The 26,223-nt window shown below is 46.3% G+C and overlaps 1 protein-coding gene across 1 annotated transcript in view; it reads right to left on the minus strand.

Moving 5' to 3' along the window:
- The window catches only part of EZH2 (enhancer of zeste 2 polycomb repressive complex 2 subunit), a 480,973-nt gene extending 455,843 nt beyond the window's left edge, over nucleotides 1-25,130 (minus strand). The window contains exon 1 of the mRNA XM_070944564.1: nucleotides 25,068-25,130. The gene's annotated coding sequence lies outside the window, so the exon portion shown is untranslated. The remainder of the gene's footprint in view (nucleotides 1-25,067) is intronic.
- Between the last annotated feature and the right edge of the window lie 1,093 nt (nucleotides 25,131-26,223).

The following is a 26,223-nucleotide window of genomic DNA, read 5'->3' on the forward strand; positions in this document are numbered from 1 at the left end:
CCGGTGCATTCCCACAGACAGGGCCTCCTCAGGGTGCCGTCGGCCAGACAATGTCGGCTGGCGACCCCCAGGGGGAGAGCTTTCTCTGTGGGCGCACCCACCCTTTGGAACCAACTTCCTTTGGAGCTCCGGATGGCCCCTGACCTTCGCTCGTTTCGCCGTGATTTGAAGACCTGGTTATTTCGTCGCCTGGACTGATGAAGGGAGGTTTTCTTAATAGTTTTTAAACTGATTTTAAATTGTTTTAATTCGGACTTTTTAATTTTATATTGTATTAATGTTATTGTGTATTTTACTGTTGTGAGCCGCCCTGAGTTTATTGGAGATAGGGCGGCATATAAATCGCAATAAATAAATAAATAAACAAATTACTGAGGCAAATTAAACAGGTTTTGGAGAAGTGGAATGATCTAAAACTTTCACTGTCAGGAAGAATAGCAACCATAAAAATGAATATCTTGCCAAGAATTCTATACCTATTTCAGACTATACCAATAAAATTGGAGAAAAAAATATTTTGAGGAATTAAACAAAACAATATTAAGATTTGTTTGGCGAGGGAAGAAAGCAAGGATAGGTATGAAAATGTTGCAGGAAACTAAAAAAAAAAGGGGGGGGGGTTGGACTACCAGATTGGGAATTGTATTACCAGGCCTCGGTGCTCACATGGGTGAAAATATGGATCAATCTGAGACATATAAGACTACTAATGTTAGAAGGGCATGATCTTCAATTAGGCTGGCACACCTTTCTTTGGTATGGGAAGAACATAGTTCTTTCCAGAGACATTATGTTAGAAATGCACTGTTATCTGTCTTAAAATAAAGGAAAAACACTATTTGAAAATTCCAATCTGGCTTTCTATGGTGGAGGCACTGGTACACCCTAATATTGTCAATATGGGAAAAATTGTAAGATACAATGACATTTTGAATGGTGAAGGGGAATTAAAAACTAAACAGGAACTCAGTAGGCAAGGAATAGAAATTGCATGGTGGCCACAAATGCAAATACAATTGCGTTATGAGAAAGATGCAAAAATGTACGGCTTTAATAAAGAACCAACAGAATTAGACCAGATATTAATCGGAATAGATGATAAACTGATAAAGAAATTATATGGTTTATTTATTTATTTGTTCAACTTGTATGCCACCTTTCTCCGAAGACTCCGAAGACTGGTTACTTATTGAGCATCAAATTAGAAAGTGAGCACGTAAAGGAGACAATGATTGCCTGGGCTAAAAATTTTGGACACACAATAGAATTAGATAAATGGCAGAAACTATGAGATAGGAATGTAAAAATGACAATGTCAACCACATATAAAGAAAATCTGTATAAAATGTTTTATAGATGGCACTTTGCACCGGCAAATTGGCTAAAATGTATAAAGACAGATCACCCAAATGTTGGAAATGTAACCAAACACCGGGTTCATACTACCACATGTGGTGGACGTGTCCCAAAACTAAAAAATATTGGTTGAAAATGCATATCTGGCTGGAAAAAATGACAAAGAAGCATATTGAAATGAGACCAGAGACATTTTTGCTGGGCATTCTACCGGAAAAATACGGCAAAAAGACTACATATTTGATTTTACATGTACTGACTGTGGCTAGGATTGTATTTGTGCAACAATGGAACTGTGAGGAGATCCCGTCAGATGAGAGGGTGATTCAGAAAATAATGGAATGCTCAGAAATGGACAGATTAATGCTTATTATTAAGGACAGAGAAGAAACTCAATATTTTCTGACGTGGGATGTATTTTATCAATGGCTAGAGAATAGAAACAGAAGTTAGGAAAGAGGAGATATAGGAAGAGGAAATGTTACTATGGAGAGAAATTTATGATGATGTTATGTACTATTGTAAATTATCTTGATATAGAGTTATATTATCAATGTTACTGTAATGAATACAACAAGAGGAATGCGAACTATGAATTTTCAAATAACTGTACCCAGTTCACACAGTTTGCGTGAGATGAAATGTATTATAAATAAAATAAATAAAACTTTTTAAAAAAGGAATAACCTGGCAGAACCAGAAGCAGAACAATTAAGGATGAAGGTATCTGCAGCCCTCACCAGTGCCAAAACACCCCCTTCCAACCTCACAATTCAAGAAAGGAGAGCAGTGACACCCCTAGGAAGAGAACCAAACATCACCATCCTACCAGCTGATAAAGGAAGATGCACAGTCATCCTAAACACAGATGACTACAAGGCAAAGGTGAACAATCTTCTGAAGGACACGGCTACGTATGAGACTCTGAAGAGAAATCCCACCAGCGGTAACAAGAAAAAGGTAATTGATTTCTTGCAACACCTACTGAAGGACAATGCCATCGGCAAGCCACAATATTACCGTCTTTACCCTGGGTAAGTCCCCCATTGTGGCCAATCTCTACATGGAAGATGTAGAAACCAAAGCCCTAGACTCCTTCACAGGAATTCCACCCACTCACTGGTATAGGTATGTGGACGATATGTGGGTCAAGATCAAAACACAGGAATTGGAAACGTTCACCAAACATATCAACTCTGTGGACAGATACATTAAATTCACATGGGAAGATGTTAAGGAAAATAGTTTAGCCTTCCTGGACTGTGCAGTACACATTAAGGAAGACAGAAGCCTTAACATTGAAGTTTACAGAAAACCCACTCACACAGATCAATATTTACATTTTGATTCCCGCCACCCACTGGAGCACAAAATGGGACTCATCAGAAACCCTACACCATCGAGCTGAAGGCCTGCCTACCAGCAAAGAGGGGAAAGAAAAAAAACTAAAACACATCAAGGAAGCCCTCAGAACGTGTGGCAATCCCAAGTGGGCCTTCATCAAATCTCAAAAAAGACCCTACAGGAGCTCCTCCATAACAGACAACGAAGAGAACAATAAACGAAGCAACGTCATTCCATACGTTGCAGGAATATCTGAAAAGTTCAGGAGGATCTTCAGCCAACATAACATATGTGCACGCTTCAAACCCAAGAATACACTAAGGCAGAAGCTTGTCCACCCCAAGGATAAAACACCCAGACACAAACTGAGCAATGTGGTATATGCAGTATAATGCAGTGAGCCATGTGAAGATCTGTACATTGGGGAAACAAAACAACCACTTCATAAACGCATGGCACAACACAGGAAAACAAACACATCAGGACTAGATTCAGCAGTCCATCTGCATTAAAACAACAAAGTCCACTCTTTTGAAAACAGCAAAGTTCACATTTTGGACAGAGAGGACCGCTGGTTTGAAAGAGGGGTCAAAGAGGCCATCTATGTCAAAATTGAACAGCCCTCTCTCAACAGAGGGGGGAGGGATATGACATCATCTATCTCTGGTCTACAACAGTCCTTCCAACAGTTCCAAGAAGGCTCCACACCTATTTGCACCACTCAGGTGACCCTGAGGACACAGATAAACCTCCAGGTGGCCTTAACGACCTGCTAAAAGAATGCAAATGACCAGCTGCCTGCAAGGAGTATAAATCCTTCCATTCCCCACCATCCAGTCAGAGCTGAAGAAGCTTCTTGGGTGAGAAGCAAAAAACAGAAATTACAGCTACCTCTAGAAAAAGTACCTTTGGAATATCTACTCGTATGTTCTGCCCCAGCTACGGACCCCAAAGAACGCAGCACAAACAAAATCCGTACAAACCTTAGTTTACTAATTAAGGACTACTAATGAGCTTTCTTAGTAGTTGTTCAAACACAAGTAGTTTAAATCAGTCTTTTCTGAACAAAGGCTGTTAATTTAACTTCATTAACAGCCGACAAGAGTCCAAGGAATAATAACTCAATTCTGAGGCACAGTCTTTCAGATAACCGTAAGCTTACTGTGGTTGGCAGAATGCCCAGAAGCAATTTGCAGGAAAAATGACAAGAAAGGAGCAAGAGCTGATCAGACGTTTCTGGAATCAAGACACAAAGGAATATGAACAAAGTTGTTTTCTGCAAATTGCATCAGTCGTCATTCCTTAAATAGGCTAGGGGAGTGGCCAATTAGCCCCAAGCCTTACTCTCGAGGAGACCTCCTCCTGAGGAGCCACTCCTGTCTTTTGGCAGCTCTGCACACCCGTGCATTGAGAAGAGGCTCCTCCTCTTCTTCCTCTTCACTTATGGGAGCTTCTGGAGGTTCTGAAGGCCCTGGCTGAATCCCCGCCTCTGGCACCAAATCTTCTCCAGCCTCCTCACTGTCGGAATCAGCTACCAGCTGCACAGGCCGCTGGCGGGCCACAAGATCGTATATAACATGCTTTTGAACTGTTATCAGGGGTCTGCAACCTTAAACACTCAAAGAGCCATTTGGACCCGTTTCCCACAGAAAATAAAACACTGGGAGCTAACATGAGGGCTGGCGGGGTGGGAATGGGATCCAGGAGGAGGGTACAATGGAAAGGGGGACAGGCCCACAGATGAGGAACGAGCATGAGCCACCGCAGCTTCCTCTTCCTCCTCACATGCCCCCCTGGCCTGCTTTTGCAGGGCCGGGAGGGCGCGCATGAGCGGGAATACCCTTAAGCAAGCGGCCGGTCTCGGCCAAAGTGCAGCGAAGGTGCTTGGAGCTGGAGGGTTGACCGGCTGACGGGCAAGTGTCTTTGGTGAGGGCACTCTGGCTTTCTCCAAGCCTGATCCCTGGGGTGGGTGTGCGAGGTTTGGTGGGGCCAGCCTCCTTTTCCCACTGCCCTGCTCAGAGAAAGCTGTAGTGCCCTCACCAAAGATGCTCGCCCGTCAGCCGGTCAACCCGCCAGCTCTGCGTGGCTTTGCTGCACTTTGGCCGAGACCGGCTGCTCGCTTGAGGGTATCCCTGCTCGTGCGTGCCCTCCTGGCCCCGCAACAGCCAGCCAGGGGGGCACGTGAGGAGAAGGAGGAAGCCGCCGCTGCAGCTTGTGCTCACTCCTAAGCCAACTCAGATTTCTGAAAAGTTGCCAAGAAGAAAGAAAAGGAGTAGTGAAGAGCCCCAAGGAGAGCTCATCGGGTCAGCCCAGCCTCGGCTTTCTGAGAGAGAAGAGACACAGAGAGAGAGGAGAGAGAGGGAGAGGGAGAGGAGAGGAGAGAAGGAAAAGAGAGGGAAAGAAATGAGAGAAGGGGAGAGAGAAAAGGGGAGAGAAAGAGAGAAAGATAGAGAGAAATGAGAAAATGATGGAGAGGATGAGAGGAAAATGAAACAAATGAGAGAAGGGGAGAGGGAGAGCAAAATTAGAGAGAGCTGGAGGGAGAGAATGAGAGAGGTAAAAGAGAGGGAAACAAATGAGAGAGAGAGAAGGGGGAGAGCCAGGGAGGAAGGGAGAGGAAGGGAGAGGGAGGGAGACCCATTTCCTACAGAAAACACCGGGAGCAACAAAACATGGGTGGGTGTGGCCAACTCAATGTCACTCCCACCCAGTCACATGACCTCCCCAGCCATGCCTACCTCTCTAATTTCCCTCTCCCTCTCCCCTTCTCTCATTTATTTCTTTTTCCTCTCATACTCTCCATCATTTTCTCATTTTTTTCTCCCCTTTTCTCTCTCATCTCTCATCTCTCTCTCATTTCTTTCTTTTTCCTCTCCCTCTCCCTTTTTCTTTTTCTCTCCCCTTCTCTCTCTCATTTCAGTCCCTCTTTCCCTCTCTCTCATTCTCTCCCTCCAGCTTTCTCTCATTTCCCTCTCCCTCTCTCTCCCTTCTCTCTCTCATTTCTTTTTTCCTCTAATAGGGTTGTCATTGTTTCTAAAATAGATGTTTGTGCTGTTAAGAATATTAAGGTTGCTGTTAAGAAAAATCAAACTTTTGATAGTGGGTGCCATACCATGTGCACTAATCTAACAAGTGGTAAAAAAGGAGAATTCAGACACAAATCAGGTTATGTAGAATAAAAACAGGGTCAGTCAAAATTGACTCAAATGCCTATACACCAACACCCAATGTATGAGGAACAAAAAAGGTGAACTTGAAATCCAAGTACATGACAGCAGATATGATATTGATGCCATTATGGAAACTGGGATGAAACCCATTTATGGAATATACAGCTAGAGGGATTTAAATTGTAAAGAAACAGACCTACTAAAAGAGGAGGTGGAGTTGCGCTGTATGTAAGAAATAACTACATCTCTACAGAAATACAGCAGAACAATGATGAAAACCATATTGAATGCATTTGAGTCAATATAAAAGGAAAAAAGAATGACATTGCCATAGGTGTATACTACAGGCTACCCAACCAACCAGAGGAAATAGATGAACGTTTTTCCTAGTCATTTAACTAAGGTATGTAGGAAGCACACTGCAATAGTAACGGGGGACTTAACTACCCTGACATCAACACTCTGCAGCAAGTGGGACATCAAACGTGTTCCTGACGAGCCTAGCTGACAACTTTGTCATCCAAAAGGTAGAGGAGGGAACTAGAGGGTCAGATATACTGGATTTAATTCTTCCTAACAGAGATGAAATGATAAAAGGGGTTTAAGTTACAGGAACCTTGGGGGGAGAGTGACCATGCAATATTGGAATTCAACATAATGCAAACACAAGGAATAGAACAAAGTCAAACTAGAGTCAAGGACTTTAAGAGAGTTGATTTAAACAAACTTACAGAGAGCTTGAGAAGGATTCCATGGATGAAAATCATCAAGGGGGAAATACCCAAAGCAGCTTGGGAAACTTTGAAAAGTGAAATTATAAAAGCCCAGTCTAGGACATTACCAATGAAGGAGAAAAATAAGAGAACTCAAAAGAAACCAGCATGCCTGCACAAAGAACTCTATGTCAGCCCCAGCCCTGCAACGATACTTGGGGTCGCCATTCGTGTGGGGATCACTGTTCCGCTGCTGCACGCTTTCGACAACCCTTCCTGTGTGCCTGCTCTGCTGGGTCGTCAGCTCCGAGGCATGCCTCTCACTTCAACTCCCCAGCTGCATGCTAGATGACTTCAGGGGCATGCACTGAAGCAGTATCTCACCATCCATCAAAGACAAAGCAGAGTGGAACTGGAGTGGCTTGCGATGGATTGGGGAGGGAGAGGGAGGATATGGGTTAATTGGATAATTCAGTGATTGCACTGGGGTGGAGCTGTATGCTGCTTAAAGGATGATGGGGAGCACGGAGCGTCAGCTGTAACAAAGATTCCTTTCTGTAACACTTTAAGGTGGTCAGTTAATACCAATATCAGGATAAACAAACTTGGTTACTGCTTTTGCGTGCTGGGGGTTTTTTTCCCATACTTTACAGAACCTGACAGATAGTTGGAGCTCACTTCAAACAGCGATGGCTGAGAGAATTATTCCAGGTCTGGAAACAGCAGACCTGGAGGAGTCTGTTGCAGTAACAGAGGTAACTGTGGTGGGCGTGCCAGAGGATGGGGCAGAGGCTATGGATGTGCAACCAAAGCAATGGCCAGCTGTGGCCCAGGGACCATTGGAGGCGTCAAAGAGGCTACCTGATGGCTGCAAGGTCGCTGGGACATGGTGGTTGGGCTCTCTGAAGCATGGTGAGCCCCGGGTCTCAACTGCTGCAGGTCCTGACCTGACACCATCAAGCACACATTTTTCCCAATGGAGGGAGAGGAGAATCTTGGAGGAGGACAACTGGAGCTACTCCATGGCTGTGGGTAGCCAGACCATTGAGGTCCTGCAAGAAATGTATGGGGCTGCTGGGTTTTGGGGTCCAGGGCCAAGAGATGGTTGGCATAATACCACTCCCGCACCCTGGCTTTCACATCAACCACACCAACTGGGAGGAGTAGATAGAGGCGTCCGGTCCCCCGGTGGTGTCCAGCACATTGGGCCACACCACACCTTGACCTCAGCACTCCATAGGCCACCCGTGGAACAGGCATGAGTTGGCAGGGAAGGTCATGGTTTAGGTGGGGAGGGCCTTAGGGGCTACGGAGACCGTCAGACGCATCAACCAGCAGCAGGACTGGGACTGGCTCCACAAATACTGGGCTGCTGGGACCCACCAGCTATTAGAGCGACCTTCAATGGAGAGTTAGGGAGGGTGGCTTTGTTTATTAGTCAGGAGTTGAATCACATGGACAGGTATGGACACCTTTATACCTCCCAGTGGGACCGTGTGATGGCAGTAATGACTGCAATGGAGAATGAGGCTGCAGAGTGGGTGGCCAGCCTCTATGGAGAGCACGCGGAAGAACTGGGGGACCTGGCCTTTTCCTGGGAACTCTGAAAGAACATTTCGAGGAAGACACTGTAGCACTTCAAGCTGAAGGAGACCTTTTAGGGATTAGACAAAGGGGTCGGCCTGTTAAAGACTACATCTGGGACTTCTGCCACTTGGCGGGTCAGATACGGGGCTGGCCTGAGCGCTAATTAGTGCACCACTTTAAAGGGGGACTTGACCGACTACTGAGACAGGCGTGCATGTGCCGAGGCTTACCACACCGGTTGCAGGCATGGTATCAGGCCGCTACAGAATTAGACACTGAGTTTAAGGAGGACCGTTTGCCCAGAACGTGGGGCCCTTGTGCTCCAAAGGGCTCATTTAGGCCTAAAGAACCAGTAGTAAATCAGCCCCTGGAATCAGGAACTAAGGCTCCGGTTATGAGAACGGGGACGGATACTCCGGCCAGGCCACAACTCACACGCTTTCACTGTGGGAAGCCGGGGCATCGGGCGGCAGAGTGTACTACGATGGCTACAAGGCCGTCACCCGGAACTCCCAGTCTGAAGCAGAGTACCGCTCGGAAATCCATCAAGTCCCGGTCGGAGACGTCACGAGTGACTCACCAAACTACACCATCGACCCCAAGGAACATGACAGACCCTACACAGGAGGCTCCAGACACAAGTGGCAGTGAGGAGGATGGGGAGGTAGATCCCATGGTGAGTAACCCCATCCGGCCATTTGTGATCCCAGTGGTACTTGAGGCTGCTGGGAGACACAAGTGTACAGCTCTTGTAGACACTGGCTGTACCCGATGCCTCATAAGTGCTGGGATGGCCGACAGCCTAGGGGTTACTCTCTACCCGTTGGCCCGACATATTAGATTCAAACAAATGGATTGGGGGGGGTGCGACTGGCCACACGTTACAGGGAAGATGACCCTAGAGATAGGAGCCCATTGAGACACATTACGCTTTGTCGTTGTTCCAAAGATAACTGAGGATATAGTACTCGGAGTATAGATAAGTGGGCCCCCACTATATGATGGTGGGGGAGGGGGTTGCAGGCATCTAAGGCTCAGCATAGGACCCACACCACCAGCACACAAAGACAGATGTTCTTCCCCAGAGCAAATCACCGAAGGGGAGAGGAAAAGGGCGCCAGTAAACAACACCATGGAAGTGAGTTACCCTGTGGAATACAAAGACCTGCAAGCGGTCTTCAATGAACAGGAGTGTGACAACCTACCTCCTCATAGAGCCACTGACTGTGGGATAGAAATCCTCCCTGGGGCTGTTCTCCCGAAACCTAAAATGTACTCAATGACCCCCCCAGGAGATGAAAGAAATGAAAGCCTATATTGACAAAAACCTAAAGAGGGGGTTTATTCAACCTGCCAGGTCCAGGGTAGCAATTCCTGTCCTGTTCAGGGAGAAAAAGGATGGAGGTCTTCGCTTATGTGTGGATTTCAGGGGCCTTAATGCAGTTTGTGTAGAGCATCCTTATCCCCTGCCACTCATGAAGGACATGTTGGCCCAGTTAGCGGTGGGTAGGATTTTCACGAAACTGGACCTCCGGGAGGCATACTATAGGGTGAGGATTACGCACGGTGACAAGTCGAAGACCACCTTTAACTGTCCCCCTGGGTAGTTATCAGTTCAGAGTAATGCCTTTTGGGCTACAAGGGGCTCCCGCCGTGTTCATGCAGCTGATCAATGAGGTGCTGCATGAACACCTGTATAACGGCGTCCTAGTATATCTAGATGGTATTTTGATATAAACAAAAACGATGTGGGAGTATGTAGCATTGGTCCGGCAGGTCCTCACAAAACTCTTGGAAGCCCAGTTATTCGTAAAACTGTCTAAATGCAAATTTCACAGAAAGCGATTGGACTACCTCGGGTTTCGTATCTTCCACGCAGGAATTGAAATGGATCCCACCAAAGTTAAGGCAGTACTAGATAGGCAGGCACCCAGAACTAGGAAACAATTGCAGAGCTTTTTAGGGTTCACCAATTTCTACTGTCAATTTATTATTATTATTATTATTATTATTATTATTATTATTATTATTTATTAGATTTCTATACCGCCCTACTCCCGAAGGACTCAGGGCGGTGCACAGCCAGACAATAAAAACACATACAATACAAAATTAAAAAAATAGAATAAAATCAAATTAAATAATTTTGGCCCCGACAAATTTAAAACCCCAAACTTTTAAAACCAATTTAAAATTGAATATATAAATACTAAAAGATATTTAAAATTTTAAAAATCTTTTATAAAAGAGGGGGAAAATTAGGCCAGGCCGGCCTGGTGAAATAGTAAGGTCTTTAAGGCGCGGCGGAAGGTGCGCAGATCCGGGATCCTCCGTATCTCTGGGGGGAGCTCGTTCCAGATAGTAGGTGCCCCCACAGAGAAGGCTCTCCCCCTGGGGGCCGCCAGTCGGCATTGTTTGGCTGACGGCACCCGGAGGAGCCCCTCTCTATGGGAGCGTACCGGCCGGTGGGAGGCTATTGGTGGTAGTAGGCGGTCCCGCAAGTACCCGAGTCCTAAGCCATGGAGCGCTTTAAAGGTGGTAACCAAAACCTTGAAGCGCACCCGGAAGACCACCGGGAGCCAGTGCAGCTCGCGCAGGAGAGGTGTTACATGGGAACGCCATGTCACTCCCATTACCACCCGTGCGGCCGCACTCTGCGCCAGTTGGAGCCTCCGGGTGCTCCTCAAGGGGAGCCCCATGTAGAGAGTGTTGCAATAGTCCAGGCGGGAGGTGACAAGGGCATGAGTGACCGTGCGTAAAGAGTCCCGATCCAGAAAGGGACGCAACTGGCGAATCAGGCGAACCTGATGAAAAATCCTCCCGGTCACGGCCGTCAAGTGCTCTTCTAAAGACAGCCGTGAATCCAGGAGGACGCCCAAGTTGCGAGCCCTCTCCGTGGGGGCCAATGATTCGCCCCCAATAGTCAGTGATGGCGTCAACTGACTATATCGGGACGTCGGAAACCACAGCCACTCAGTCTGGAATTTATTCCCGTATTTGCACAGGTGGCCCTACCGCTGACTGATCTTCTCAAAACAAAAGGCATAGCTGGGAAACCCCGACCTGGTAGTTCATTGTACTGAACTATTCAGTGCCAGCAGGCTTTTGATCAGTTGAAAGCTCTATTTGCGAGGGAGCCGGTGTTGCATCATCCCGATCCAGCTATCCCTTTTGTAGTCCAGGCCAACACCAGCAATGTGGCGGTGGCCGCGGTCCTCCTTCAAACCAACAAAGAAGGGACTCTCCAATCCTGCACTTACAGAACCCAAGAGAAATTGGCCTATTTGGGAAAAGGAGGCATTTGCCGTCCGATGGGCATTGACTACGTGGCAAGATCTGGGGGGGGGGGGGTCTGCCGTTTGAAGTGTGGATCAGAAAATCCTGGAGGCCCTGAAAACCCCACGCCGTTTATCACCAAAGTAGGTGCGATGAGCTCTCTACTTCAGAAGGTTTAATTTCACCCTGAAGTATATACCAGCAGGCAGAAATTTCCTAGTCGACACGTTGTCCAGGAAACCCAAGTATGAAAGTACTCAGGAGGAAATAATACAAGCCATGATCCCTCACCATTTAGCAGATCCACAGGTCCCTCAGGGGTAGCTCACGCGAAGCCATCTACTGATGTAGCCCAGGCAGTTCAGTTTGCTCTAGTCAAAGATGAGTTCTACCAGAAGAACCGCGCTCTGTTCACACATCGAGATGGATTCGTTTGGAAGGGTACCAAACTATATGTACCCCAGGCAGTATGATTAGAGGTTTTACGCTGGTGCCATGATGTCCATTCAGCGGGCCATTTTGGTTTTGTAAAAATGTTGCACCTAATTAACTGCCAATTTTGGTGGCCTTCCATGAAGCGGGATATCGAAAATTATATAGGGAGCTGTACTATCTGCGCTACGAAGAAGAGCCAACCTGGCAAGCCTGTTGGATTGTTACAACCGGTAGCTAACCCCACACAACCGTGGGAGCAGGTCACGATGGACTTCATTGTGGGATTACCAGACAGTCGGGGTCACAATGTAATATGGACTGTCATAGATCTATTTTCGAAGCAGGCTCATTTTATAGCCTGCTCTGGCCTCCCTTCCGCTAGAAAGTTAGCTAGGTTATTTGTAGTCCATATATATCGACTGCATGGTATACCAAAAAAGGGTTATATCAGATCGAGGTGTTCAATTTACTGCCCGGTTTTGGTGAGACTTCTTAACCAGAGTTGGGTCAACGCAAGGGTTGAGTTCAGCTTTCCACCCGGCAACCAATGGGGCTGAGGAACGGAAGAATGCCATGATTGCAATATACTTGCGGTTATGTAAGACATAGACAGGATGATTGGGCCGACCTCCTTCCGTATGCCAAGGTCGCCTATAACAATGCCATACATAGTAGTACAGGGTTTACTACCTTCCGGGTGGCTGCGGATAGGGAGTTCATTTTTTTTTTAATTTTATTTCTATACCACCCTTCTCCCGAAGGACTCAGGGCAGTGTACAGCCTATTTAAAAACACAAAACAAAACGACGATTAAAATTTAAAATCATTAAATAGATTAGGCTCCAATTAAAATCCCAGAAATTTAAAATACCCCAATTTAAAATTATTATGTTGATAGCCCGGCCTGGCGGAACAACAGGGTCTTCAGTGCGCAGAGAAACACCCGGAGGTCGGAGATCTTACGTATTTCCGGGGGCAGTTCATTCCACAGGGCTGGGGCTCCCACAGAGAAGGCCCTCCCCCTGGGTGTCGCCAGCTGACATAACTTGGCCGATGGCACCCTGAGGAGACCCTCTCTGTGGGAGCGGACTGGTCGGTGGGAGGCTATTGGTGGCAGAAGTCGGTCTCGAAGGTACCCGGGTCCTATGCCATGGAGCGCTTTAAAGGTGGTAACCAACACCTTGAATCGCACCCGGAAGACCACTGGGAGCCAGTGCAGCTCGCGCAGGAGGGGTGTCACGTGGGCGCAACGAGTTGCACCCATAACCACCCACGCGGCCGCATTCTGGACCAGTTGGAGCCTCCGAGTGACCTTCAAGGGGAGCCCCATGTAGAGAGCATTACGATAGTCCAACCGGGAGGTAACAAGGGCATGAGTGACCGTGCGCAGGGCGTCCCGGTCCAGAAAGGGCTGCAACTGGCGAACCTGATAAAAGGCCCCCCTGGCCACGGCCATCATATGCTCTTCTAAAGACAGCCGTGCATCCAGGAGGACACCCAGATTGCGAGCCCTCTCTGGGGGGGGCAAAGATTCACCCCCAATAGTCAGCGATGGCACCTGCTGACTATATCGGGGCGCCGGAAGCCACAGCCACTCGGTCTTGGAGGGGTTGAGTCTGAGCCTGTTCCTCCCCATCCAGAACCGCACGGCCTCCAGGCAGCGAGACATCACATCAAGGGCATCGTTGGGGTGGTCTGGGGTGGAGATGTACAGCTGAGTATCATCAGCGTACAGATGACACTTCACCCCAAAACCACGGATGATCTCACCCAGCGGCTTCACATAAATGTTGAACAGGAGGGGCGAGAGGACCGACCCTTGCGGCACTCCCCATGCGAGACGCCTCGAGGTCGACAGTCCCCCTGCCAACACAAACTGCGAGCGGTCGGAGAGGAAGGAGGAGAACCACCGCAGAACGGTGCCCCCTATTCCTAACCCCCTCAACCGCTGCAGCATGATACCATGGTCGATGGTATCAAAAGCCGCTGAGAGGTCTAATAGGACTAGGACAGAGGAGCAACCCCTGTCCCGAGCCCTCCAGAGATCATCCACCAATGCGACAAATGCCGTTTCTGTGCTGTACCCCTGCCTGAAGCCCGACTGGTACGGGTCTAGATAGATAGCTTCATCCAGGTGCCGGGGAAGCTGTCGTGCCACCACGCTCTCAACAACCTTCGCCACAAAACGAAGGTTGGAGACTGGACGATAGTTGGCTAATTCAGCCAGGTCCAGGGAAGGCTTCTTGAGGAGGGGCCTCACTACCGCCTTTCAAGGTGGCAGGAAAGGCACCCTCACTCAGAGAAGCACTTATAATCCCCTGGAGCCAGCCTCGTGTAACCTCCCGGGAGGCCAGCACCAACCAGGAGGGACACGGGTCCAATAAACACGTGGCGGCACTAATCTTACCCAGAACCCTGTCCACATCCTCGGGAGTCACAGGATCAAACTCCTCCCAGATAACATTCTCAAGACCTGGCTTAGGACCTGGTTATTTACGGGACCGCCTGCTACCACCAATAGCCTCCCACCGACCAGTACGCTCCCATAGAGAGGGGCTCCTCCGGGTGCCGTCGGCCAAACAATGTTGACTGGCGGCCCCCAGGGGGAGAGCCTTCTCTGTGGGGGCACCCACTATCTGGAACAACCTCCCCCCGGAGATACGGAGGATCCTGGATCTGCGTACCTTCCGTCGCGCGCTTAAGACCTTCCTATTTCATCAAGCCGGCCTGACCTAAGTTTTTTCCCCTTTTTAAATGGAAATTTTAAATCTGGTTTTAAATTATTGGGGTTTTAAATTTGTTCAGCCAAATTATTTAATTTGTTTTAATCTATTTTAAATTTTGTATTTATATGTTTTATTCCATGGCTGTTCACCGCCCTGAGTCCTTCGGGAGTAGGGCGGTATACAAATTCAATAAAATAAATAAATAAATAAATAAATAAATAAGACCTGCCCTCGTCTCCTCCCGTGGACTCATCCAGTCGGAGTCCAAGCCATCCTGAATCCGAGCGACTTTATCATGCAGGAATTGCACAAAATCCTCAGCACAACCCTGCAAGGGATCTTCCCGCACTCCCCCCCGAAGAAGGGAGTGGGTCACCCTAAACAAGGCGGCTGGGCAGTTCTCTGCAGATGCGATAAGAGCGGAAAAATGGTTAGATTTTGCCGCTTTTATCGCCACTAGGTAGGTCTTGATATAAGACCTCACCTGTGTCCGGTCGGAATCGGATTGACTAGTCCTCCAAATGCTCTCTAGGCGTCTTTTCTGACGCTTCATCTCTCTCAACTCCTCAGAGAACCAAGGAGCCAATTGAGATCGGCATCGGGTCAGAGGCCGCAAAGGCACGACGCGGTCCAAAGCTCCAGCGGCCGCCCTTTCCCAGGCGGCCACCAGCTCTTCAGTCGAGTCGTGTGTTAGAGTCTCAGGAAACGGCCCAAGATCCGTCAGGAACCTTTCGGGGTCCATCAGGCGCCTGGGACGGAACCATCTGGTCGGTTCCGTCTCCCTGCGGCGGGGGAAGGCGGTAGGAAAGTCCAATTGGAGGAGCGAATGATCTGTCCATGACAAGGGTTTAATATCTAGGTCCCCTCTACCAAGATCATTCAACCACTGACCAGAGACAAAAATCAAGTCCAGAGTGTGTCCCCCTATGTGAGTGGGGCCTTGAACTAACTGGGTCAGGTCCATGGCCGTCATGGAAGCCATGAACTCCTGAGCCGCCTCTGACGCCTCACCCGCGGATGGAAGGTTGAAATCCCCCATGACAATAAGTCTGGGGGTATCAACCGCCACCCCGGCAATGACGTCGAGTAGCTCGGGCAGGGTCGCTGCCACGTGGCAGGGAGCCAGGTACATAGTCAGCAAACCCATCTGCACCCCACGGCCCCACTTCACACAAAGGGACTCACATCCGGCTATCTGAGGAACAGTGGTCTCCCTCGGACAAAGACTTTCCCTAATAATCACCGCCACTCCCCCACCCCTCCCCTGAGCCCTTGGCTGATGAAATGCACGGAAACCTGGCGGGCACATCTCGACAAGGGGGACCCCCCCCTCCTGGCCCAACCAGGTCTCCGTAATACCTGCCAGGTCTGCACCCCCCTCCAAAATAAGATCACAAATGAGGGGGGCTTTATTAACCACCGACCTGGCATTACACAACATCAGCCGCGGACCCTGGGCCTGAGACTCTACACAACCCAGGACACGAGTCACGCATTGGGGGCCGGAGTGCGCAATCGCTCGGAGACAGCGCATGCGCACCCCCGACACTTTTTTTTTATTTTTATTTTTTATTATTATTATTGAAAGTTTTTCAAATACAAATTTTTCCCCCTTTTCCCCCCCTCCTCCCTAACCCCCCCTCACCCTCCCCTCCCCCCGTGGCTTCTTCAGGGTACAACCCAAATTCATAACAGATTATATAATACTTTACCATCCCCTTGCTCCATCCCCCATATACTGACCCTTTCTTTCTAATAATGTTATTATATCCCCTTATACTATACATTTCGGAATAACATTCTACTATAACGTTATATAATAACTCCTAATTTAGCATAGTAATATTATTATATCCAATTTATCAATTTCTACTCATGATCTACTCTTTTACTCCTCCCCCATACATATATCTCTTAAATCAAATCTCTTTTTTGTATATTAATATAACATTTCAAAGCGACCTTCCACTATAAAACTATATAATAAATCCTAATTTAACATATATTCAACTCAGTCTGCCCATTTCCTCCACCCCCATAGATATATCTCTTAACTCAAATCTTTTACATATATTCATATCTAAACATAATATCCCTTTTCTTCAACTAAACAATCAATAAACTAGCCTATCTCCACCCACATTCCTACAGAACTACCATACATAATAATTCTTGATCTCTTTATTCTTCTGCCCACACCACTAAGAAGTATTCCCTTATATAAATAAAATCCTCAAATGACTTTAAACTTGTAATCCATATAATATCTTCTGTAGTGTCTTTCAGCTGGATTGTTAACTCCATCACCCATATTAGGGTAACATCACATCCTAATTCCAACAGTATGTTCAGTATCTTCAATTACCATCTGCCCCCATCAACAATAGATGACTTGATATATAAAAAACAACCACCCGAGTGACTTTATATTTGTATTCCATATAGTGTCTATAGTAGTGTCTTTCATCTAAATTATTAATTCCAACACCGTAATAGGGTAACAACCAGATCTTCTGCGTGCCCCAATCCCATAACTCTCTTGCGTTGTAGCTCAACATAAACGTAATACTTTATCAAAGAATCCAAAATAGATAATTCCAATCCATTCAGTTTAAGGCCCTTTTCACATCCCAAAAGTACAGCACTGCAGAGGTCTGTCACTGTCCTCAGGATAATATAAATCAATACTTTGCCTCAGCTATCTTGTCATGTATTCAATCATCTCTTAGATAACTGGCATTGCACTGTTGTTTAGTTTAAAAAATTTTGTTTTTGTAAGACCTGCTTCTTCTTTTCTTGACCTTTTGTGGGTTAGATCTCCATCCTGATTTCCTTTCTATAAATTGTGTATCAACTATTTGGTTTTCATGCTGATCTATAACTTGATCTTGTTGGTTTTGCTTTTGTGGCTTAAGTCTCCATTCTGGTTTCTTTTCTTTAAGTTGTATGTCAACTGATTGATTTCTATGCTGGTCTGTAACTTGATGAATCATCACATTAGAATCCAAAGCCGCCTCTCTTGTATTTATAAATAGTCCAGCTGTAACCTCTGAAGGAGAATCCAGAAGCTGCTCATCTACAAAATCCTCTGTAACTTGTTGTTTTTCCATTACTTCCATCTCTTTCTGCTTATCCTGAGTTTCTATCTCTTGTTGATTTTGCTTTTCTTTATTCCACTCATGTATTATACATGAAGATGTTGAACCCATTTTAAGAACCTTATAGTAAAATTCTTCCGCTTTTTCAACAGAATTTAGTTGATATCTTTCTCCTTGATATCTCAATATTATGCCAACTGGGACATCCCACCTGAATGAGATGTTTTGTTTGTTTAGCTCAGCCACCAAAAATCCGAATTTCTTTCTATCTTTTAATATCTTGGGCGGCAACTCTTTATATATCCAGATCTTTCTTCCATACAATTGTAGAGTAGAATTAAAAGATTTTTGCACACTATCATTTCTTATTTCTTTATCTGTAAAATAAATCACCACATCTCTGGGCAATTGCCTTTGCTTTGCAATCCAAGAGTTTACTCTATAGGCCTTGTCGATCTTGCAAGGTATTTTTTCTTTTCTCTATTCTAGTCAGCACTGTTTGCTCCACTACTTTGTATCTTGTTACGGAAGGACTTTCACTTTCGGCTGCTTCTCAAGCCTCAGCAGTCGCCATTTTAAGCTTTTTTTTTTCCTTTGCTTAGAAACGCTTATAAAATCATTAAAAATACTTGCAATTTAGGGTCCCAAGTCCAGATCTCATCCTCTTTAATTAAGCAATCTGTTGTTTTCATTGAAAGGCTTGATCTCGTCGCCTGGCTCTGCAAGAAGCAGAGGTCTCCCGAAGCCCGGAGCAGCAGCGAGGGAAATAGGGAGCCTCATCCTGCTTCGTCCCCAAGAGTAAAGGAAAAACTCTGGGGACTTCGCAGAGGGCTCTACCTGCCCTCACCTGCTCTATCTCACATTTCCTTATGGAAATGGAGTTTTTCGAGCCGCCTTTCAGATGTAAAGGCGGCTCTTTACGAGCGACGGGGCTGGCGGTCTCAAAGGACCGTCTCGTGGCGACGGAAGTCAAACCGGAAGCCCCCGACACTTGATATGACCCCCTGCGCCCGTCATACCTGCCCCTCCCACTAATTATTTCAATTTCACAGCCCTTCCTGTCGTCCCCCTGCTCCCCGGTTAAATTTCCTTTCACGACCCCCCTGCCGCAACTAATCGACCCATCATCCCGCTCAGTCGTTATCTGGACCCCCCCCAGGTCCGCTTTTACAACCCCCTCCCTCCCTCCCGGGTCCCCTTAAAATTTTCCTTAAAAATTTGGCTAAAAAACCCCTCAACCCCCTCTTCGCTGCATGCCATCTCTCGGGGTTCCAGAGCCCGTCATCAAGATAGGCCCTCGATAACGTGGAGGGCCAGGCCTGCGAGAGGGTCGGCTTTTTGGAGCATCAACCAAACCAAAGATGGGAAAGGAAGGCCAGTCCGGGAGTCTATCATAGTCCAAAGGGATAACTGAACATAAAGGTCATAAAATATCCATTTATAGAGCTGGACTCCACTGTCCTCTCACGACAGGGAGGTCCAATGTTCTTTTTCTCCAACGGAGGCTAATAGCCAACCATTCTCTCACGACGGCCGGTCCCATTACAAAAAGTTAACGGGAACAGTGTTCTATCCTCTCCGTTGGGATACAGAAAATCCCTCAGTTCTTTCAAATGGTGCTCAGTCTCTCCTACCAGCGAGGGCGTGAGTGGAACATGGTGGGGGGGGTCCAAAGTGTCCACAGTGTAGCAGTTCGTAAACCCCTCCCCCCATAAAGGAGGGGGGGAGGCGGGGAGAGGGAGGGGGGGAAACAGTATCCCCAGAGGAGGGTAACATCTCCTCCTCTGCCGATCTATAAGTCCAGGCCTCCTCACCTCAGCTTCTCCTCTTCACTCTCAGCAGACTACCATTGCAGCATTCTGCGGCAGACGCCATCACCGGCGCCAGTGTCACCCCAATTCTGATACCCGAATGTCCCTGGGTGGTTCCTACAGATGTGGGAATTCAAAAGTGGGTGGAGCAAACCCAGAGTGTCTGGCCGATTGTACAGGAAGCACTCCAATGGTCTGCTAGAAAATATAAGCAACAAGTGGATAGGAAACGACAACCTCATCCACCCTTCCAATTTGGTCAGAGGGTCTACCTATTGACCAAATACTTGAATTTAGGCCTTCTCAGTAAGAAACTGGGACCCAAATATATTGGCCCATTTACCATTGAACAGATTATAAATCCAGTAACTGTCAGGCTACGGCTACCCTGATTATTAGGGAAAACCCATCCTGTTTTCCATTGTAGCCTGCTGAGACCTGTAAAATCAGCTCAGATGAGAGAGGTCTCAGATGTACCACTGCCTCCTGTGGACGGTGGCCTACAATATGAGGTAGAAGAAATATTAGACACCAGACTGTATAGGGGGGTCCTACAATACCTCATTTTGTGGAAAGGGTATCCCTGGTCCGAGGCTTTGTGGGTTCGGGAGGGTGATGTAACTGCCCCACGGCTCGTTGCCAAGTACCACCATCAGTATCCAGACAAGCCGGGGCCTCTATCATCTTAAATCGCTCACTATTGTTCCTATATTTTAGACACTGTCTCCATGATAGAGGGAGCTGCATGTCAGCCCCAGCCCTGCGATAGTACTTGGGGCCACCATTCGTGTGGGGATCGCCGTTCCGCTGCTGCATGCTTTCGGCGGCAACCCTTCCTGTGTGCCTGCTCTGCTGGGATGTCAGTCCCAAGGCATGCCTCTCACTTCGACTCCCCAGCTGTATGCTAGATGACTTCAGGGCATGCACTGAAGCAGTTTCTCACCATCCATCACTTTAAGGAAAGACAGAGCAGTGCAGAACTGGAGCGGCTTGCAATGGATTGGGGAGGGAGGATACAGGTTAATTGGATAATTGAGTGGTTGCACTGGGGTGGAGTTGTATGCTGCTTAAAGGGTGATGGGGAGCATGGAGCGTCAGCTCCAACAAAGATTCCTTTCTGTAACACTTTAAGGTAGTCAGTTAGTACCGATATCAGGATAAACAAACTTGGTTATTGCTTTTGCGTGCTGAGGGTTTTTTTTCCATACTTTACGGAACCTGACACTCTGATAAACTGAAAGACAAAAAGGACAAGTATAACAAGTGGAAAGAGGGTATTAACCATTGGAACATGATTCTATGATTGGTCAATGGTTAATACCAGACGGCATGTTAATAACCTGGGAAGACAAAAAAAATAGAATAGATATGGTAGAAAAGGCTCAAGAATTTAGTGAACAAAACTTTGGAGAAGAATTAGAAAGTAGAGAGGAATTAGAATCCAAAAGTCAAGAAGAAAACGAATCAAAACGAGGATCGGAAGAGCAGTTAGAGACCGGAAACCAATACAGAGAGGGGGTAAGAACAAGACAGCAGAGGGGAGTAACACAAAAAAGGGAAGTAGGAAGGACAAATAAGTAATTTAATGGAGGAGGAGGTGAATTTAATATCAATCAACATAAATGGATTGAATGCACCAATAAAACAAAGACAATTACTAAACTCCAAAAATTGAACATGGATACAAGAAGTGCACATTCCAAAAGGGAATGCACATACAAGAAGTGCACATTCCAAAAGGGAAAAGTGGTTTTTTGGAAGCCCCCAAACTAGGGAAATTATTTGTAGCATTGGTAGTAACAAAAAAAAGAGGGATAGCAGTTTATATAAAGGAAAGGTTAAATCCCAAACAAATGTATGCAGATGATGAGGGAAGGACACTAATGATTGAAATCTCAATAAAACAAAAAAGAATATTACTTGTAGTCATTTATGCACCCAACATACATCAGAGAGAATACTATAATAAGTTACACAAAAAACTAATAGAATTAGAAGTAGATAACTTATGCATATTAGGTGACTTCAATGCGGTGGCAGACCCTAAAAAAGACTACAAAACTGGAAAAAAGAAAAATCTTGAAAGGAAAATATTACCACCCACATTTTTTGAATTGGCCCAGGAATTTAACTTAAAAGATACATGGAGAGAAATTAACCCCCCAAAAAAGCAATATACCTTCTTCTCTAACCCCCAAAAATCATGGTCAAGGATAGATATGGCGTAGATGGACCCAGAAACCAGTGCTGTGGAGTCGGAGTTGGAGTCAGAGTCGAGGAGTCGGAGTCGGAGTAAATTTTGGGTACCTGGAGTCGGAGTCGGCAAACAATGCACCGACTCTGACTCCTACTAAATTTAGATTGGAATTAAAAAAAAGCAAGTTTAAATGTCCCAATTCACAAAAAGTTATAATTAATGACTGTATTAATGATATTAATACAGAGGAGTCGGAGTCGGGGAGTCGGAGTCGGAAGTACAAAAAACTGAGGAGTCGAAGTCGGAACATTTATCTCCCGACTCCACAGCCCTGCCAGAAACAGGGAAAGACATTGCGGAAATAGAAATTGAAGCCAATTCCTGGGCAGACCACAATCCATTAAAAATCAGTTGGAAAGGAGAAGTCAGGAGGAGAGGAAGATGGACCATGAACCAAAGGATAGTGAAAGAGAAGAATTTTATTCAATACTCAAAAAAAGAATTAGGCCTGTTTTTAAAAGAAAATTGGAATGAAGAAACTACAACTCAAAACTTATGGGATACAACGAAAGCTTATATAAGAGGTTTATCGATAGCATACACAATAAGGAAAAATAGAAATAAAAAGAATCAACTTGCAGAGCTCCAAGGAAAATTAGAAAAAGCAGAATCTAAATTACAGAAAGAACCCCAAAACCAAGAAATCAAAGTAGAAAAAGAGTTAATTAAACACAAATTACAATTAATAACCCAAGAAGAAGTAGCACAAAAAATTAGAGCAACTAAACAAAATTACTTTGAAAATGCCAATAAGCCCGGAAGATGGTTGGCAGATCATGCCAGACTAATCTTATTGCATTCTTTGACAAAGTGACAAAATTAGTGGACCAGAGGAACACTGTCGATATAATTTACTTGGACTTCAGTAAGGCATTCGATAAAGTAGACCATAACCTACTACTAGATAAAGTAGAAAAATGTGGGTTAGACAGTGTTAGGTTCAGCTTGTAGCTTACTCCTAACTTGTTGGTCAGGCAATATATCTGTTTCTTTAAGAAACAACTGAGCCACGTAATCAGGGTTTGCTGAACCCTGTAATTAGGCTACAGTGCATAAATAAGCAGCACAGAGAAGCGTTCTTTGTTCCTGATTGTTCCTGTTCCTTCCTGCGTCTTTCTGCTGATTGGTGTTAGACTGGATTGTTATATGGTACTGTATACCGAGAGTTACTAAAGTCTGTTTGCTTTGGTAAGGGAAGATACTTACTGGACTGATATTACTGTTTATGACCTTGGACTGTTTTACCTACACCGAGACTGCTTCTTATCTTGTATATAAAGTATTTTTCTCACACGAGCTGCACGTTTATCTCCTTCCCTGTGTGTTTCTGCTCTGCTCGTTGCACAAGCAACAAATACTTTTTACACACACCCTAACAGACAGCATCACCACCAGATGGATTCGTAACTGGCTGACCAACCGCAGTCAACCTGTAGTCCTCAATGGAACTGCATCTACATGGAGGGAAGTAAGGTACCCCAAGGCTCAAGGGGATGGACAAGGGTATAGATGGGGAACTGATCAAATTTGCAGACGACACCTAGCTAGCAGGAATAGCCAACACTCTGGAAGGTAGGCTCAAGATAGAAAAGGATCTTGAGAGACTTGAACATTGGGCGCTATCTAACAAAATGAAATTCAATGGTGAAAAAAGTAAGGTTCTACATTTAGGCAAGAAAAACAAAATGCACAGGTACAGTATAGGTGGTACCTCACTCAATAGTAACTGTGAGAGGGATCTTGGAGTCCTAGTGGACAATCATTTAAATATGGGCCAGCTGTGTGCAGCAGCTGCCAAAAAAGCCAACACAGTTCTAGGCTGCATAAACAGAGGGATACAATCAAGATCACGTGAAGTGTTAATACCACTTTATAATGCCTTGGAAAGGCCACACTTGGAATACTGCATCCAGTTTTGGTCACCACAATGTAAAAAGGATGTGGAGACTCTAAAAAGAGTGCAGAGAAGAGCAACAAAGATGTTTAGGGGACTGGAGGCTAAAACATATGAAGAACGGTTGCAGGAACTGGGTATGTCTAGTTTAATGAAGAGAAGGACTAGGGGAGACATGATAGCAGTGTTCCAATATCTCAGGGGTTGCCATAAAGAAGAGGGAGTCAAGCTATTCTCCAAAGCACCTGACGGCAGGACAAGAAACAATGGGTGGAAACTAATCAAGAAGAGAAGCAACCTAGAACTAAGGAGAAATTTCCTGACAGAACAATTAATCAGTGGAACAACTTGCCTCCAGAAGTTGTGAATGCTCCAACACTGGACGTTTTTAAGAAGATATTGGATAACCATTTGTCTGAAGTGGTGTAGAGTTTCCTGCCTAAGCAGGGGGTTGGACTAGACCTCCAAGGTCCCTTCCAACTCTGTTATTCTGTTTGGTTGGATTTGAGTAGGGAAGGATAGAAATACATTCCATCTCTAAAAATATAACCTGTTCTGTTCCTTCTCAAGATGAGCTTCCAACTCTTCATCCATCTGCCTGTTCAGTCACATTTTGTCTACAGATCCCTAAATACTTAGGAAAGCAACAGTTTGAACAAAGGATAAATTTCGTTCAGCATTTGCTCTCATCACATCCCAAGAGTTTACACCTCTTGGCTTTCATTTGAAAGCGTCTTTACAAAACATCGGTGCCTCAATTCTCATGAAGGAAACTAACCCTACAACAGGAGATTCAACCTTACCTTCTCTCACAATTCTTTAATTTTTTTTCCTAAAACAAGTGTTATACTGGATCCCCATTGCCTAAACAGCCACGTACTATCCATGACACCCAGCATTTAGAAACTTTTAGTGATGTGGTCGGTGCTCAACGAAGGAAAATGACAATTCCACCAATTCTGAACAATTTTAGCTTCCCAACGAAACACCTTCCCTTTCTCATAGGTTAACTTTTAACCCGTTCTAATCTCAATATAACTCCCACGCGCCCTCCCACAGCCGTCACCCTCATTTCTCTGTAGACTCGCCGTATCTTCACAGCCCCCCACCCCTTACCCTACTGGTCCCTTCTAATTCAAGCTCTACTTAACTGGGGGAGGGGGCGGTCAAAGACACCACTCTTTCTTCCCTTCGTAGGAAGCGCCGCCCGCGTCACCCTACAGACAATCTCCATATTAACTTGCATGAGCCCCAACCCCCACCCCTAAGCACGACAAGGAGCCCCTGATCGGGGGTGTCTTTCTTTTCCTTTGCTCGCCGCCCGTTTCCTCGCTAGCCTGCTCCCTGGTAGCAGCACCTACTCCGCTGCCGGGCTTCCCGCCCACCGCGCTGTCTTTTACTTTCTATCGGTGCGTCGGGTTCACTTCTCTGTTCTTCCCCGTCTTCCTGTTCCCAGGTTCGGATAACAGAGCTCCAAGCCCGGCGGCAGCCCAATCGCCACCGCTCTCATTGGAGAAAACCTGCCGTCGTCCGGATTGGATAGTTTCTCCTCCTCTCCGCCCAGCAGGACTGGGCATCTGCCAATCAGCGGCAAGAGGAGGCGGTGTCAATAGCAATCGACGGGTGGAGAATTCTCTTCTCCGCACACCCCCGTCCCACGTGTGGGGCAGGAAGGGGGGAGAGAAGCAAGTTCTTTGTTCTCGTGCTGTCCTTCCCTTCTTTTGAAAAATCTTAATATCCCTCAAGTTCTCTTTCCGTTTCCTCTGTGAAAATACGTGGGTGAAGCGTAAAAATTCTTCCTTCTCCTGAGCTGGGATCGGAAAAAGAAAATTTGAGTCCTGTCCGAACAGGGGGAATAAACACCACAGCGGAGCGCGCGTTCAATCAGCTTTTAAGACGGGTTGCCGTTAACGGTTTCAACAACTGCAGGAGTTTGTGCGCGTAAGTGTACGTGCCAGCGGTGGAACAGGCCTCGAGACCGAGCTATGTGCCCGGCTCCTCCTGTCGCCCGTTGCAGTCGCCCGTATAACGAAGCTGATGTAGGCAAATCACTGTCGAGCGAGTTTGAACAAAATATTTCCTTGGTTTCGAACAGTTATAAATTATAAAGTTACAAATTACTGTTTTATTGGATTGCTGTACGCCGCCTAGAGTCACATTTGGTGAGATGAACAGCTATATAAATTTAATGTTGCACCAGTGTATATTAAGGTGACCAGATTTTAACATTGGTAAAGAGGGACATTGTGGGCGTGGCTTATTTTGTGGGCGTGGCTAGCTGGTCATGTGACTGGGTGGGCGTGGCTAGCTGGTCATGTGACCAGGTGGCCATGGCTATGTGTATAGGGTAAGGTGAACAGATTTTAACATTGGTAAGAAGGACACCATTGTGGGCGTGGCTTATTGTGTGGGTGTGGCTTGGAGGCCATGTGACTGGGTGGGCATGGCTAGCTGGTCATGTGACCGGGTGGCCATGGCTATGTGTATAGGGACTACTCAGAGGGCTGAAAAGTCATTTCTGACAGGTCCTCACACTTTTGACTGGTCCTCACACTT

Source organism: Pituophis catenifer, unplaced genomic scaffold (genome assembly GCF_029215685.1).
Source record: "Pituophis catenifer annectens isolate HBS135680 unplaced genomic scaffold, rPitCat1.0.hap2 SCAF_5, whole genome shotgun sequence".
Classification (NCBI taxonomy): Eukaryota; Metazoa; Chordata; class Lepidosauria; order Squamata; family Colubridae; genus Pituophis; species Pituophis catenifer.